This window comes from Oculina patagonica, chromosome 8 (genome assembly GCF_052425735.1).
Source record: "Oculina patagonica isolate OP01 chromosome 8, crgOcupat, whole genome shotgun sequence".
Lineage (NCBI taxonomy): Eukaryota > Metazoa > Cnidaria > Anthozoa > Scleractinia > Oculinidae > Oculina > Oculina patagonica.
This window is the reverse complement of record NC_135765.1, coordinates 16,820,033-16,834,840: the sequence shown is the minus strand read 5'-3', so window position 1 is coordinate 16,834,840 and position 14,808 is coordinate 16,820,033. Positions and strand designations below refer to the sequence as shown.

The following is a 14,808-nucleotide window of genomic DNA, read 5'->3' as shown; positions in this document are numbered from 1 at the left end:
CAGAACTGAAACAAAAGATTTCTACATTTTTAGCTTCAGCCAATGAAATGTCGAGTACAGAACAAAGAAATTTCAACTTCTTTGTTCGCCACGAAAACAGATCGATACAAACTTTGGCCGTACGGCGGCGCTGAATTTTCAATTAATTTCAATTGCATCCGTTTTGAACTTGAGTGGTTGTGACAGCAACATTTGGAAGGTAAATATTAGCGATGTTTATGTAAGAGAAGTTCGAAACTGTGTAAAAACGGGGAAAGAAACGACCGTATCGTCTGTGTCAATAGTGCGTGGCGGAGTTCGCTCGTGACAATTTCAAGTTTTGAAAGGTTAGGCAAAGTGCGTGGCGTATTTGCAAACAACGAAGCACATTACCAGCGTGATAAATTTAGTTTTCTGCGATGTCCGATCGTTGAGTTCTACCGAAAGCGTATCGGCCGCATACATCCGAAAGTTTCGGCAATTCGGCTAGCTTGAATAAACACGCAAAAACATAAGCTTTACGAGTGAACAAATTAAAATTTTATTTTTATTTACTCAAACGACAAAAAAATGTTGGCATCGCCACTTTCACTGGTACGTTATACAGCGCAGAATGTCTTCCTTCCTTCACGTGTATTTATTTTCCAAATGGTACAGCTACAAAAACTCCAGTTGATGCCGTAGAGAAAACTTGAAATTGTCACGAGCGAACTCCGCCACGCACCATTGACACAGACGATACGGTCGTTTCTTTCCCCGTTTTTACACAGTTTCGAACTTCTCTTACATAAACATCGCTAATATTTACCTTCCAAATGTTGCTGTCACAACCACTCAAGTTCAAAACGGATGCAATTGAAATTAATTGAAAATTCAGCGCCGCCATACAGCCAAAGTTTGTATCGATCTGTTTTCGTGGCGAACGAAGAAGTTGAAATTTCTTTGTTCTGTACTCGACATTTCATTGGCTGAAGCTAACTTTGTCTGGGTGTCCCCGGTTACAGTAGCCGCACTGTAAATAAACTTACCGGTAAAAGTAACAAAATTTGTCTTGAGGGGGCAAGATTACAGATAATGTTCCAGGGTTTTACAATTGTATTGAAAAATGAGGCCTGAAAAGTTGCGGTTTTACAGTAAGCGGGTTTTAGTACAAGGGTGGTGTTTTTAGAGCAGGAACGGCCATGGGTGACAAAAATAACATGAATGCTGTAAAACCAACATATATCTGTGTGTCATATGGTTATGACATACCCTCTCCCTAATTGTTGTTATAATCATATTCACAATTGCCACTGTTTATTGTGTTCTCTTTTTAAAGATGGACCACAGATTACAAGCATTTCTGGTAATCAAACACTGAACAAAGAAGACACTACTAGTCTGAATTGTACAGCAGATGGTAATCCAAAACCACACATCACCTGGATAAAAGTTTCTGACAACAGTTCTGTGTCCTTCCCTTTGGCAATCACTGGTAAAGAGAATGAGGGAATATACAGATGTACTGCTGACAATGGTATTGGAAGTCCTGTGTCTAAAGATGTCTCCATTATTGTGCACTGTGAGTGTTGCAATCTTGATATTGCAAATCTATATATTCTTTCATAATTTATTCTACTTAGGTCTACAAAAAAACAGTCAGTATTACCAGATAAACAATCTTTTGGGCATTTGCATGTAGATGTATTTGTCTAGCTACCTTTTAGTCCCGGGGGGGGGGGGGGGTACTCCAGCTTGTAAATGACAGGGATGATCGAATGGAGGCAAAACTCAGGACCCAAAAAATCCCTAAGTCTTCCGACATTAGCCAAAAAATTCCCTTGTCAAATAACCCCTAAATTGCCAGGAGGGGCAATAACATAACACAAAAAACGTTCGTTTTGTTTATTCGTTATACCCCAAGGCCGCGCCAAGGCACTTTAGTTCGTTTTTAAAACCCAAAAAAATCCCCTTAATCAAGTCACCCAAAAAATAGTTGCCAAATTTTCCAACCCAAAATAATCGCGGAATCGAAAATTTCAAACTCAAAAAAAATCCTTCGATCATCCCCGTCATTAACAAGCCTCCCCCCCCCCCCAGGCTTTTAGTGTTAATTTAGACATAGTTAGTAGATGGGACTTTGATTAAAATAATAGTAAGAAACGTTCAACCAAGCAGTACTAACTTTAATGTAATGAAAAATATTGCCATTGACTGCCATTTAAGTATTGCCATTTACTTAATACAAGACAATAGTGCACTTATTAAACCATGCAATTCTGTAATGTTTTATAGATCCGTCATCAGTTGTATCCTTTAAGAATATTACTGATGCGATAAAAGGAAAGACTGTCACTTTATTCTGTAATGTATCTGTATGTCTGTATGTATATGTCTTTCTTTGATGTTTTTTAATGTTATCTAAAAAGAGTATTATGTATAAATTCTTCAATGTATTTAAATGTGCCTTCATTTTGAACAGGTGGAAAGTGTGACAAAAAGTGTAAAGGAAAGGAATCTTGTCGCCAAGTGGGAAAAGCTTTTGCCTGTCTTTGCCAACAAGGAAAGACTGGAGAAAACTGTGCAGAAACTGGTAAACTTAAAACTCTGGGGTTTTTTTTAGTAAACAAGCAATGTATGTAATACATAGATAGTTATATTATATGGATTTTTATTAGATGTTCTCGCTGTCACTGCTGCAAATGTACATGTAAGCTTGACTGTCAATCAACGGTGACTATGCAAATGATAAGAAATGAAACATGTTATTGTACTGGTTGATCCAAAAGATACATATCTTGGTCTACAGTTGCCAGCTTCATAAGACATTTAGTTTTATGCTGTGTTAAGGCAGCTATGTCACTGTATTTAAAGTCATTTTTAATTTGTGATTGGTTTCAAATATTTGATGAAAACCTCAAAATAGTAGTTTCCTTTGGTAGAAAAAACCAACAGAGAAAATAAATAAAGATGGTTTTTACTAGCCTGTGTAGCTGGTGGTTTTGTTGGGTTTAAATCGCACACAAGCAAGTGGCAAAGCCGCGGCAAGGAGCGGCGAGTGGCCGCTTGCTTGCGTGCACTTTAAACCCCAACAAAACTACCAGCTACATTTATGCAGGCTAGGTTTTGACTGACATAGTTTAAAGCAGATTATAAGCAACAAACTTGAAAAAAATGCCAATTTTTTTCAAGTTGAGTTGTCTCTGATGTAGCTCCTTTAAATTATTGACTTCCTGGTATAGAAAGAGACGCCTGTAAGTAACGACAGATATACAGTGGAATCCCCATTCTCTTACCCTCAATTTCTTGAGCCTTCTGATATCTCAAACCAAAGTCGTTTCTCTTGGATTTGCTTCACTCATTTAAACACTACAATTTTACCCCTGATTTCTCTAAGAAATTTTTGTTTCCCTTGGAGGTTTGGGAAATTGGAATGGTGCGATAATTGCACACAACGTCAGATAAACATTTGAGATGCAAATTTGTGAATGAAAGTCGATGATGGTGTCACTGGTAGTTGTCATAATGATTGCAGAATTTGATGTGAAACATGGAAAGGTTTTGCACTTAAATTCTTTGTTTTTGTTCAATTAAAACACATTTCTGAAGTTAGTCAGAAGAAATCAGAAGCATGCCTACAATGTAAGGGGTTAATAGGGCACCAACAGATTGACAAATTACAGTACATGTGTACATTTTCCAGTATCAGATTGATTACAAATGTTATCACGTTCAAAGATGACTATAGTTAGGGCTTTTTAAAATTATTTTGGTTTGAAATTGCATTTGATAAGCTACATGCATACAAACATCTACTTCAGTGGCTGTGTACATGTACATGTATGTATGTCTGAATTTATCAAAACCGGGTCAAAGAAAAGTGACGTCAGTATTCTTGAACAAGTTCGTTACTGCGCGAACTGGCTTCAAACGCCACAAGAAAGGAAAAAAAAATACAGCGCTGAAAGGAAGAGAAGAGAGAGGAGAAGAGAAAAAAAGACTGACATTCCTTTTAGTTTTTATATCATGGAGTTTGGAGATAGTTTCTGGCGAGAAAAAAAAACGCGTTTACAGCGATTTGCGCTTAAAACGGTGAAAATTTCCTTGACCTGGTTTTGATAAATTCAGACATACTGTATGTACGGAAGAAGTGTACTTGACTTTATGTGTTTTTCAAACTTTCAATATTAATGTCATGTTACTTTTGTTCCTGTAAACAGAAACATTAAAGAAGACTTTTAAAGCTGGAATCGCTTTCACAGAAAAGTTTATACCAGAGTATGAAGACTTGAAGAACCCAGAAACGATAAAGATTGTCAAGAAAATAGAGGATGGTGTAAGTACAAAATTTAAGGTGAAAAGATATGAAGCTACCAGTCTGTAAGTGGCGCAAGCTACTGGAAATAATAAAATGTCAAAGTTCTTCCGACAGTAGCTGGTTGTAAGGTTGAATGTGCTATGTACACTGTACATTCACCATACCTGAATTGGCAATAAGCCAATCAGTAGCCTTGTCTACTGTCTTGGTATCCTTTATTATCCCATATAACATCAGAATGCTACTCTAATCCATTGGACAAAATGCATCATGGAATACAAAATTGGAGACAGACATCACACAATAATATGCCCCATCCGATTTGATATCTATTGCCCGATTTTATAGGCAAGTACAAAACAAACAAACAAAGTCACCAACTCAGGTCCTAAGTTTTAATCAAATCTCAGTGAGTTGACAAAATTTAACAAACCAATCAACTTGCATTATTTTTAAATGGAGTTATGACCTGATTATCGCAAAAGGTTTTTTCCTATTTTCCAATGATAAAGTGTGTTGTAGAAACTAATCGGAGGGTTATAAAGTAATAAATAAACCCCTTTCTTGATTGTTTGACCAGGGATAGATTAGACCACTGTTCAGTATTGAATGTTAGATGCAGTATTGTAAAATTAAAATTCTTTCATTTATTTTAGGTAAAGGAAGAATTGAAAGGCTCTGGTATCAGTAGTGCAAAGGTGATAAAATTAAGGTAATTGGAGCTTTTATTCATTTATTCATTTTCTATATAACATAAATTGCAGAAAGTGTGTATTGTAAATAGTTTAAATAGTTTTCTTTTGTTTTTGATTGCCGGATCACATCAAACACACAATGTAACCGTTACGTTTCCTTTGCATTTTAAACCCCTCGTTCCAATTTTAAAAGCTTCTCAGCTTTTATTCATTTTTTATATAACATATTTTGCTTTTCATTTTAACAACTGTATCAAAGACCTGTTTATTGTAAATAGTGTTGTGCCATAGATAATTATCACAGAAGTTTTTTAAATAAAATTATTATCATTATTAAAATTATAATAATAATAAATAAATAAATAAAAATAGTTATAATAATAATAATAATAATAATAATAATAATAATAATAATAATAAAGCAGAGAAGTGCTTTTTCACTGTTCACTGTTCACTTTTTGATACTTGACCAGTGTCCTGCTGATTAACTATTTTTTTTTTACAATCGTACTAAACCAATTTTCTACATATTTAAAGGGGAAGTACATGTATGCCCAGGGATTTTGTACATAGGCGTACGGGCACCTTCTGACCTGGCGGGGCGGAGACCTTATTGCCCGAAAAAAATAATGTCATGGGTTAAAACCAGAAGCATATAACCCCATGCTTCTGGTTAAAACCGAATAAAGAGGCATATTAAATGGACGACAAAAACGGCATATAAATAGTTGTGTACAAACCTTAACTAGCCTGCTTGCTTGAAGTCCTTTGATTAATTCTGTGGCGTTGCCCGAAGATTTCAATGCACTGCATCCTTTTCTTCGGAAATATTTTATTTATTAACTCTAGTTCTGCAAAAATTAAAGTATTTTTGGGGAGCCAATTTATATTGTTTTTCCCCCACATGAAAGTTAAACAAAAGCGTGTAAAAAATTCAGGGATGAATGGTTAAAACATTTCGTTAAAAGTTTTGAGCTAGTCTTGAAAACTTGGCATTTGAGTCAAAGGCATTAACTTCATCGTATTGTAACAGCTTTGTTTCAAGGTCTTACACTGGATCCACCGCGCGTAAACGCTCAAACTATGGAAAGCTGATTGCAACTGAACCAAACTGAGGGGTCATGCAGAATTTGCGAGAAAAATCGAAGATGATTATAGCAATTTGAGAGAGGAAGCGAAAGCAGATGAATGAAAAATTGGGACTTTTTACCCACAAAGTTCGGTGTATTTCCAATACTTTGTCTTTTGGTGTGATTCGTTTTGAACGTTAAGTTGAAATTTTTCGGCTTATTTTCTTTTTTTCTCTGGACTTGTTGCCCGAATTCTAAGCATTTTGCCCGAAAAATTTCGGCAATGGGGGGGTTGCAGCCCCCCTCGCCCCCCGCCTCGTACGCCTATGATTTTGTATAACTTTAAAAGTTAAAAAGTTAGTGTACTAAAATTGTGGACGAGTGTCTTTGGCCATGGGTGGAAAAGGTCAAAAGGAAACAAGTTGAAATATTCTGCAGAAGTTTTATGTTCTCGCCAAGTTTTTGCACGTTTTTTTCCAAAATACACTATAAACGATCATGATTTGTCCTTTTTTTTCAAAAATTCGGTTGATTTTTTCCTCTTGGATTTATTTTCTAAAAAAATAGAGATAATTACGCCATAATTTCGACGAAAAACAATCAAAATCCTCCTGACACTTCTCCATTTAAAATGGGGAAATGGTGCCTTGCCAAGAAAGAAGAAAAATGGAAATTTGTTCACACTTGGTAGATTGTTTTTTGGGGCCCGGGTTTAATAGCCGTACTTTTTTGTGAGCCGAAATAGGGCACTTAAAAAGTTCGACATTTAACTCAATTAAGTTCGGCTGATTTAATTAAGTTTTCCGTTTAACTCGGACAAACCTAATTAATTTTGGTCAGCTCAACCTGTGTGTTAAATTCTGCTCGTGAATGGAAAATACAGCATTTAACCTGAGGTTGATCAAAAGAATGTTTTGGAAGTCTTATGTACCTCATACGACATAGTGACCTTGTTTTATTATTTGCTGTTATTACCTTACAGAGAGGGAAGCATCATAGCAGACATGGAATTGACATTTAATCAATCTCTTGGCCAAAGTGAGTTAGCCGTATTGCTATCAGAGGCAGCAAGCGATAACGAAATTGGCGGGCTTGTCGTTGAACAAGTGCAAGCTGGTGAATTTATTCCACCTAAAGAAGATCCAAAGAAGGAATGTAAAACATTCTTTGAGGGAGAAGACTGTAAAAAGGGTATGTGAAGTATTTAATAATTTTGTTACAAATCATTTGTTTAAAAAACCGAACCAACTTTGAGACTTATAATAATAACTAATCATAGTAACGGTTTGTTTGAGCTGGCTTTTCACCTGCAAATAACTATATAATTATATATCTAACCCTGTCCAAAGTGCCCGCACTGACTTTGAATTTTTATCCACCGATAGCCCTGAAACTTCCCCAATTTCCCCAAAAATGTACCTTAGAACATTTTAAGATGAGAAGTGTTGGCAAAGCCAATTTGACGTTACCATGGCAACTTCATTTTGACAGGTGGTTTCTGCTTATTCTGGAATTCTTAGAATAATTATTTACTGTCTCTTAAGGGATGGACCATTATTTTTTTACAGGGGGGGGGGGGGTATGAAAAATATTGAAAAAAAATAATTGCAAGGCCTAGAAAAACAAAATAAATTGTTTGCAAATATATGTTTAAAAAAATAGCTTGCATTTCGAAAAAAAAAAGTTTGCAGAGGATTTTTCAGACCTCCCCCCACCTACCTCCAACAAAATAATCGTCTGTTCCTTAGTAGTTTTCGGTGTACAATAATCTAACATATGGATTTAATCATCGAAGGATGCATTCTTGTCATGTTCGAGCCAATATTAAACAATTAAGGTTTCACTTCCATGTGACCTTGTGACTTAAAGGGACTGTGTTACGGCTGAGTTAAGTTTATTTTATTAAGGTTTGCCAGATACTCGCTATGATACTTTATGTTTGCCAAGAAATTACTGCTTTGGATCTAAATGCCAGAATCATAGCTTCATTGCAACCAAATGTGTTTCCCTGGCGTTATTATTTAAAGTCACAAGCAAACGAGATTAACATTGAAAACTGTTCAGCCCAACAATATTTATATTAAGATAAGGTACATGGAAATTTCCATGTACCATGTCGATATGGGTAAGAATAGAACATCAGTTTTCACCCAATTTGCGAGGATACATAGAGCGGTTTTCAATTGAGTGTCGAGTATTTGCGTTTGCTTTGGTTTTGCGTTCCTACGCTTAGTGATTGGTTTAAAAATTCGCGCCCTTTCTCGGCCAATCGGGACCAAACCAATCGTGACTCGCTCGCGCACGTTTTCCCGCGCTTCGTGCCAACTGCATGTATTGCTTCGAGTTTTGTTGGTTCACTCGTTGTCTGTGTCCTTTGTGTTGGCTAGGTAATTACTTTGGTTTTGGTTTTACGACACTCAAGAAAACTGCTCTAATAAGCAAATGTAAGCATCGTGGAGATTCTTGTTGTAGAAAGTTGGACACCAATAGCATTATTTCAGTCCTACTTGTCGAAGAAAGCAATGGCTTATCGGTGTACTAATAACTAAATTAAAGCGACTAGAAGTCAGAGTATCCCTTCCTCGGGGATGGAACACTAGTCCGCAAAAGTTCGCCGGTACAAATTCATACTACAGGGTGAACAGAGAAGCATTACAAAAGTTTCTGATGGTACAAGAACACAGCACAAAGTCCAGATATTTTATTTTTTTTCTCTTATGAGTGCTCCGATCGGAGGGTTGCTAACAAAGTAAAAGTGTTCTGAAATAAAGACAATTCAGAAATTACTTATGATAGCTTTTATTAAAGATAAATAAGGAACGGCATATACATGTATGGTACAAAGACAGCTTTCTTTGGAAGCAACATGGACCTGAAAATAAAAAAAAAACGGCATAAATCATTACAAGATTGTTGGTACTAGAACGTAAACCTTTTTTTTACTGAACCAGTATTTGAGGTGTTTTGCCAACTGATAATACCTGCAGCTGCTGTTTTGGCTCGAATCTTTAACGATGCTGTATTAAATTACTGTAATTTCATCATCATCGGCACGTTAAAAAACATATGTAGTTCTGTCAAAAAAGTTCAAATTTGTTTAGAAAAATGACAATCAATAGACACCTCGCATGAACTAAAATGATAATTACAGCGAAGCCAGAATTATAAACATATCACATCATACTATTAAATTTGAGGGTGCAGGAAGCAAGAATACCATTATGAAATTAATATACTTTTAAACTTCGCTGTCAAAATCTTAAGAGCGACCTAACCAGGGTTTTCAATAAGGAAGTAGAGTGGACTGTTAACAGCCTCTATTTTTGAACAAGTGGTTCGCACTTCTTTCCCTGAATCGGCGATCGAAGAAAAATACAAAAAATAGGGGGCTGTGAACAGTCTACAAGTAGTGATCATGACCCATTCGTTGCACTTAATTTAGTTATTTTCAAACTCTTTTTGAGGTGGATTGCTTAAGAGGGACCCTCTGAAGCGCTCATAACAGAAAAGGTTTAAAGAACTCTGACAAAAACACCGTGACAATATACAACAGTCCACAACAGTTGCGGAGTTAGAATTGCTACGTAGTTTTTAGCGGGATTTTCAAATGAAGCAAAGCAAAGTCTACCTGTTGCAGCTCCAACTTCAACAGAACGAGTATTGTCCAACTACTGCTACACAAAGGTACATGGAAATTTCCATGTACCTTCATGCAGCACTTATCAAAAGGTACACGGAAATTTCCATGTACCTTTTGATGAACGCCCCATAAAGGTATATGGGAATTCCCATGTACCTTTAATACAACAGAGATTAAAAGGTACATGTTCATGGAAATTTCCGTGTACATACCTTTAATACGACAGAGATTAAAAGGTATATGGAAATTTCCATGTAACTTTAATACAACAGAGATTAAAACGTACATGGAAATTTCCGTAATGCAGCAATTTTGACATTTGTTACATTTGCTTTTATTTTGTTTACCTTGGGAAGAAGTAGTCGAAAAATCTTTTCTACAATATTCGGGGAAGTGGTACTTGAAACTTTCTTTAAAGAAATCTCCCCACCTTTCATGACTTTTAGAGTGCAATTGGTAAAGTGTACACTGGAGAAGCTTATTATTGACAAAAAAGCGCCATTTTAGAATATCCCGTTTGTTTTAAGAATGTGTTGTGTTGTGACCTTATGTCTCTTGTCCTTTACTTTCCAGCCAAGCCTGCTTTAATCGCACTCTGTGTGGTTGGTGCTGTGGCAGCTTTGGGCATAATTGTAGCGATAATTGCTTACGTCGTACACAAAAAGAAATCACGTCAAGGATCCTTCTCTAATGGTAAGTTTTCGTGAAATCCGAGCATGGTGTTCTGGTACAACTGATAATACGCTTTTCTTACATATTTGACTGCACCTACTTTAATAAGACAAAATAAAAAGGGTAAGGTCTGTATTTGGGCATTAAGGCCTATCAGGCCAGGGCTTATCTCAGTGTTCGGATAGCATTAAGTGGGATGATGCCATGAGTCAACTGGAGGGTTATTCCCAGCATTAAATTAGACAGCGCCCATTTATACAGCTGGGTGAAGAGAGGTACTACATAGAGAAAATTGACCTTTCCAAAAACACAACACAGTGACCATGACCAGGACTGGAAGCCGTACCACTTGATTCAGAGTCTGACATGCTAACCATAGCACCACTTGCCTCCCACGAAACCTACTTATGTGTAAACCTTCTCTTAATTTGGTTTTGGTATTTTTTTAATTGCTCACTACTCAAAAGTCTTCATGACTTTGAATTGTGGTTGTTTTTGATACATTATTTGACTTGCATGCTGACAGATTGGAATTTGCGAGAGTCACTGTGGCCTCTGATAGTTGTTTGTGCATGAAACGCCAAACATAGACGTCATCTTTTTCAGCAATTTTGCTGATTTTGCAAAAGCACTTACGTTAAACAAAGAGATTTGCTCTTGCACTCCTTCTCGCCGCCTGAGTCGATGGACAGCTTCCCTTTTCACACCAGAGACAAATGGACGGCATTTTTGACAAAATTAATTTTATTTGGACCAAAGTAGACCTAGCACTTGTTTCTTTGTTTTAGAAAACTGTCTTTCAGTTTTCTGCCCCTTTTGGGAGAACTCCGAAATTCGGACATTTTGCATGTTGAAAAGCAATTCCCGTCCATCCTTATGTGTTTGCTTTACCTTCAAGTTTCTGTCTGTGGTGAATTTCTTTCTGATATTTCTACCAAGTTTCACGTTTGCCATCAGTTCTGTCCTTCCATCCTTACGCATTGAAACTGGCCGAGCCCAAAGCAGTTTGTCAAATTTCAACCCTGAAGTTATGTTGCCTAGCATCTGCAAGACTTCTGAAGCCTATTGATAGTGCCCAACCAGGGTGTGAAAAATCATGAGTGTGTTTCCCATTGAAGAGTAGCTTGACTTACTGATTAGTAAGTTTTACTTGTTTCTCTTTGCCTGCAGGTACTTATGCTCACAGGGTTGAGCCAGAAGGGTAAGACGTATTTTATTTACTAATAAAAAGAAAAAATAAAGAAAAAGAAAACGAAACAAAAAAGTACTGCTCTTTAAAATGACCTTATAAACATACGAAAGATATAGATATACCGTATTTTCTCGATTAAACGCCGGGCCCCGAATAAACGCCAGGTCCCCAACTGTATTGAAAATAAACCCCTTAAACAATTATACATGAAATGAATGAAATGATCTTTGCTTTGTGCAAGCAATTGCTTTTACTTTTTCTACCTGTGAACTTCATTTTAACATTGAACAACTTTGAAACAAACTGATAACATAGTTTCTTCCTTTTCTCTTCCTATATGTAACGTAAAATCTGCACAATAGTCTGTCATCCTTTGTTGTTTGCACTTTATATTATATAGAAAAAGTGGTTGTTTTAAAATAAGCAAGCAAATGTTTTCAGAACAAAGGCTAACGTAAACTCTGCACATATAGGTACTGGATAACTCCCATCGTCAAGACTCACGTAGAGAACTTTGATGCTAGCTTTCTGTAAGGCATCGATTTGCCATGCACCTGCCTCCTTTTACTTGGCTAGATGACTTTATATTTATACGTATTTTCCGGTTTTCGATAGGAATGTCGCAAATGGTGAAAGGGCGATTGGACTCAATAATCATGGCAACGTGAATACAGGATATGACCATGAGAGAGTGAATGGGCAGAGTTACCCATCTGAAACCCCAATGGTGACATTCAAAAGCTCGAACCCAGCCCAGACACCTGGAATAGCAATCAACGACTCTAGTGTGACTAAGGTGAGGCTCAAATTCACTTGAGTTACCGGCTTGTTTCAGAAAGCAATACCTCTTGTGGGTTGTTCTTTGTTGTTTGAGACAACGGATGTGTTGTTAACTTGCTTTTATTTCTTACGTTTAACATTCCTTTGGTTTTGAGGTTTTGGGCTGATATAAATTTTTGCTGCAAGCACGATAAACAAGGTTGAAATTTTAAACCAGTGATTAATAGTTACTGCTAAAGCAAAGTCATTCTCGCTTTGAAAAGTAGCAAAAGTGTCAGAATAATCATAACAATCTCATAACCTTAATTTGGTGACAAAACTTCGGTAAAAATTCAATGATCTAACTTATCGAAAGGCTTATTGTCAGCTATGACCATAAATCCCTAAACGCATTTACAGAAAGCCAAAAAATAACAAAGAAAAAGGCTGATGAAGATGCAGCTTAAGCCGACATACTCATTTTGCCTGTTTCTCGTCACTCTTCATACTTCACTCAAATGCCGCTAACTTTGCAATCTAACGCAACATCAACTGCAAACTAAATGCATCTGTGTCAATCAAAACACATTAGACTTAGGAAGATGTATACAAATAAAGCTAAGGACATATGACCAAGTCAGTCCGAAATTTTACCAACAACAGCAGAGGATCCTCAAATAAAATTCACCACGTGGTGCCACAAAAATACAATTCAGGATGACAATTTGTTTACCAGTATTGAAGATGAAAAGAATACTTAGAGTTGGGCATGGATGAAACCTCGCAGCAGAAGATTCACTGCTAAGAAAATGAAAAAGAAAGCAAGACGAATTGGAATAGTACAAGATATGTGCATGTATTAACGGTACCAGTGATTAAAATATTGGTGTTTATTCCATTGGAGTGGCAACAAGGTGCAAGACTGACTATTCAAATTTATCAAGTATTGCAAGTACTCTTTGTTGGTGGACTCAAGTGACACTGAACTAATAATTATTGAGGCACATCCTACAGTACATCAAGTCATTACTCTGAAGCAGTAAAAAGTGCACCACCATCAAAACCTTTATGCTTAACCCGTGAAATAAGCAGCTTATCTGTAACAAAAGGCTAAGAATTGATTTTAAATTAAATGAGTTAAATACAAATAGTAAACTTTTTATATTGTACATAAAGATGAAACAAGATAAACTGTTAATTCAATAAGTTTGCTGCTTTGTTTTAAAATAAAGCATTTATTGCTGGAATTTCGAGACAGTTTCTTGATAAATAATTTGGAGGCATAAAATGTAGTAAACTTGTCCAGCAGAAAGGTTAATAAAAATCCATACATCCTGTACACTATTGATGTTCGCAGTTGTTTTTCATGTTTGGGGCCAGCTGAAAACAGGTTGTTTGCTCCCTCATCAACAGAAAGCTCAACCTGGGGAAGGGACATATGCTGACCTTGGGGATTTCCATCAGAAAGCATCTGCCCCCACAGTGCAGGAGCCAGTAAAAATGCCACCATCTTATGAAAAAAACAGAATATGCAGAAATTTCAGTCAATTCCTTCGAGCACCAGTTAAAACAGATGAAGAGACAAAAGATGAGTCAAATGAAGCTGGACAGAGTGACTCAGCCAGTGATGAGTCATCTCCCCACAAGGATAATGCTGGCTACAGGCATGATGTAGAAAGTGAAGAATTTTTGGTGGAAATTTGAGTTAAAAATGGTAAGAAGTTGGTATTTTCTCCATTGTCCAGTTCTCAGAAATCCAGGGTAAATTTCTTTTGAATTGATTGAATTGACACTGCCGTCTACAAGACAGTTTCTGTGTCTTTCTACGTTTGTGCGTTTGTACAGCCTACAATCCTTCGAGGCCAGAATAACCTCCAATACTTTGCGGCCCTTGTCTCTGAAATAAGGCCTTTAGAAATTTCACCACCAATATTGCCAAAATGCACCTCCCAAATAAAATAGGCTGCATTGTAGCTGCTGCTCTGAGAGCAGTGCAGTCCACATGGTGTCATTAGGCGTTAACCGCCTGGCTTTATCGATGGGTTTACAAGAGGCATTCGCATGCACATACAGGGCTGGCTCCAATGATAAATCTATTCGAAGGCACTGAACTCCTCAGGAGGTTAGGAAATATACAGCATCACTCCCTTACCTCCCGAACATCCACATTATTTATGGTGGCTGCCTTGTGCACGTTTTGATTCCACTGTTTTACTCACAAGCAGTTGCTATTGTCTTCACAAAATATGACGCGTCTGTTGATATTCTAGTTTTCGTTGTATCAGATGGTTTCACATTATCTCTTACGTCAGAATGACAAAAAAACATTTGGTTTCACATTAAAGATTTACTGCATAGCAAGTTTGCACTCGAACCGTTAATCAAACGTTTCTTAAATTATGGGAGGCTACTTTTTGAGGCACGCACTGACACTTGGGAAGTCTGAAATAGCTTGGAACAGCCCGGAATACCGTTACGAAATGTAACCATTACCAGTAATTTCT

General features: G+C 36.8%; 1 pseudogene across 1 annotated transcript in view; it reads left to right on the top strand.

The window, feature by feature from the left end:
- Positions 1–14,808, top strand: part of LOC144662780 (hemicentin-1-like) — a 47,911-nt pseudogene that overhangs the window by 30,733 nt on the left and 2,370 nt on the right. Inside the window, exons 13-21 of the transcript XR_013572525.1 lie at positions 1,298–1,540; positions 2,254–2,551; positions 4,179–4,294; positions 4,933–4,988; positions 7,024–7,232; positions 10,255–10,374; positions 11,524–11,554; positions 12,161–12,341; positions 13,718–14,018. The product of XR_013572525.1 is annotated as a hemicentin-1-like (transcript). The remainder of the gene's footprint in view (positions 1–1,297; positions 1,541–2,253; positions 2,552–4,178; positions 4,295–4,932; positions 4,989–7,023; positions 7,233–10,254; positions 10,375–11,523; positions 11,555–12,160; positions 12,342–13,717; positions 14,019–14,808) is intronic.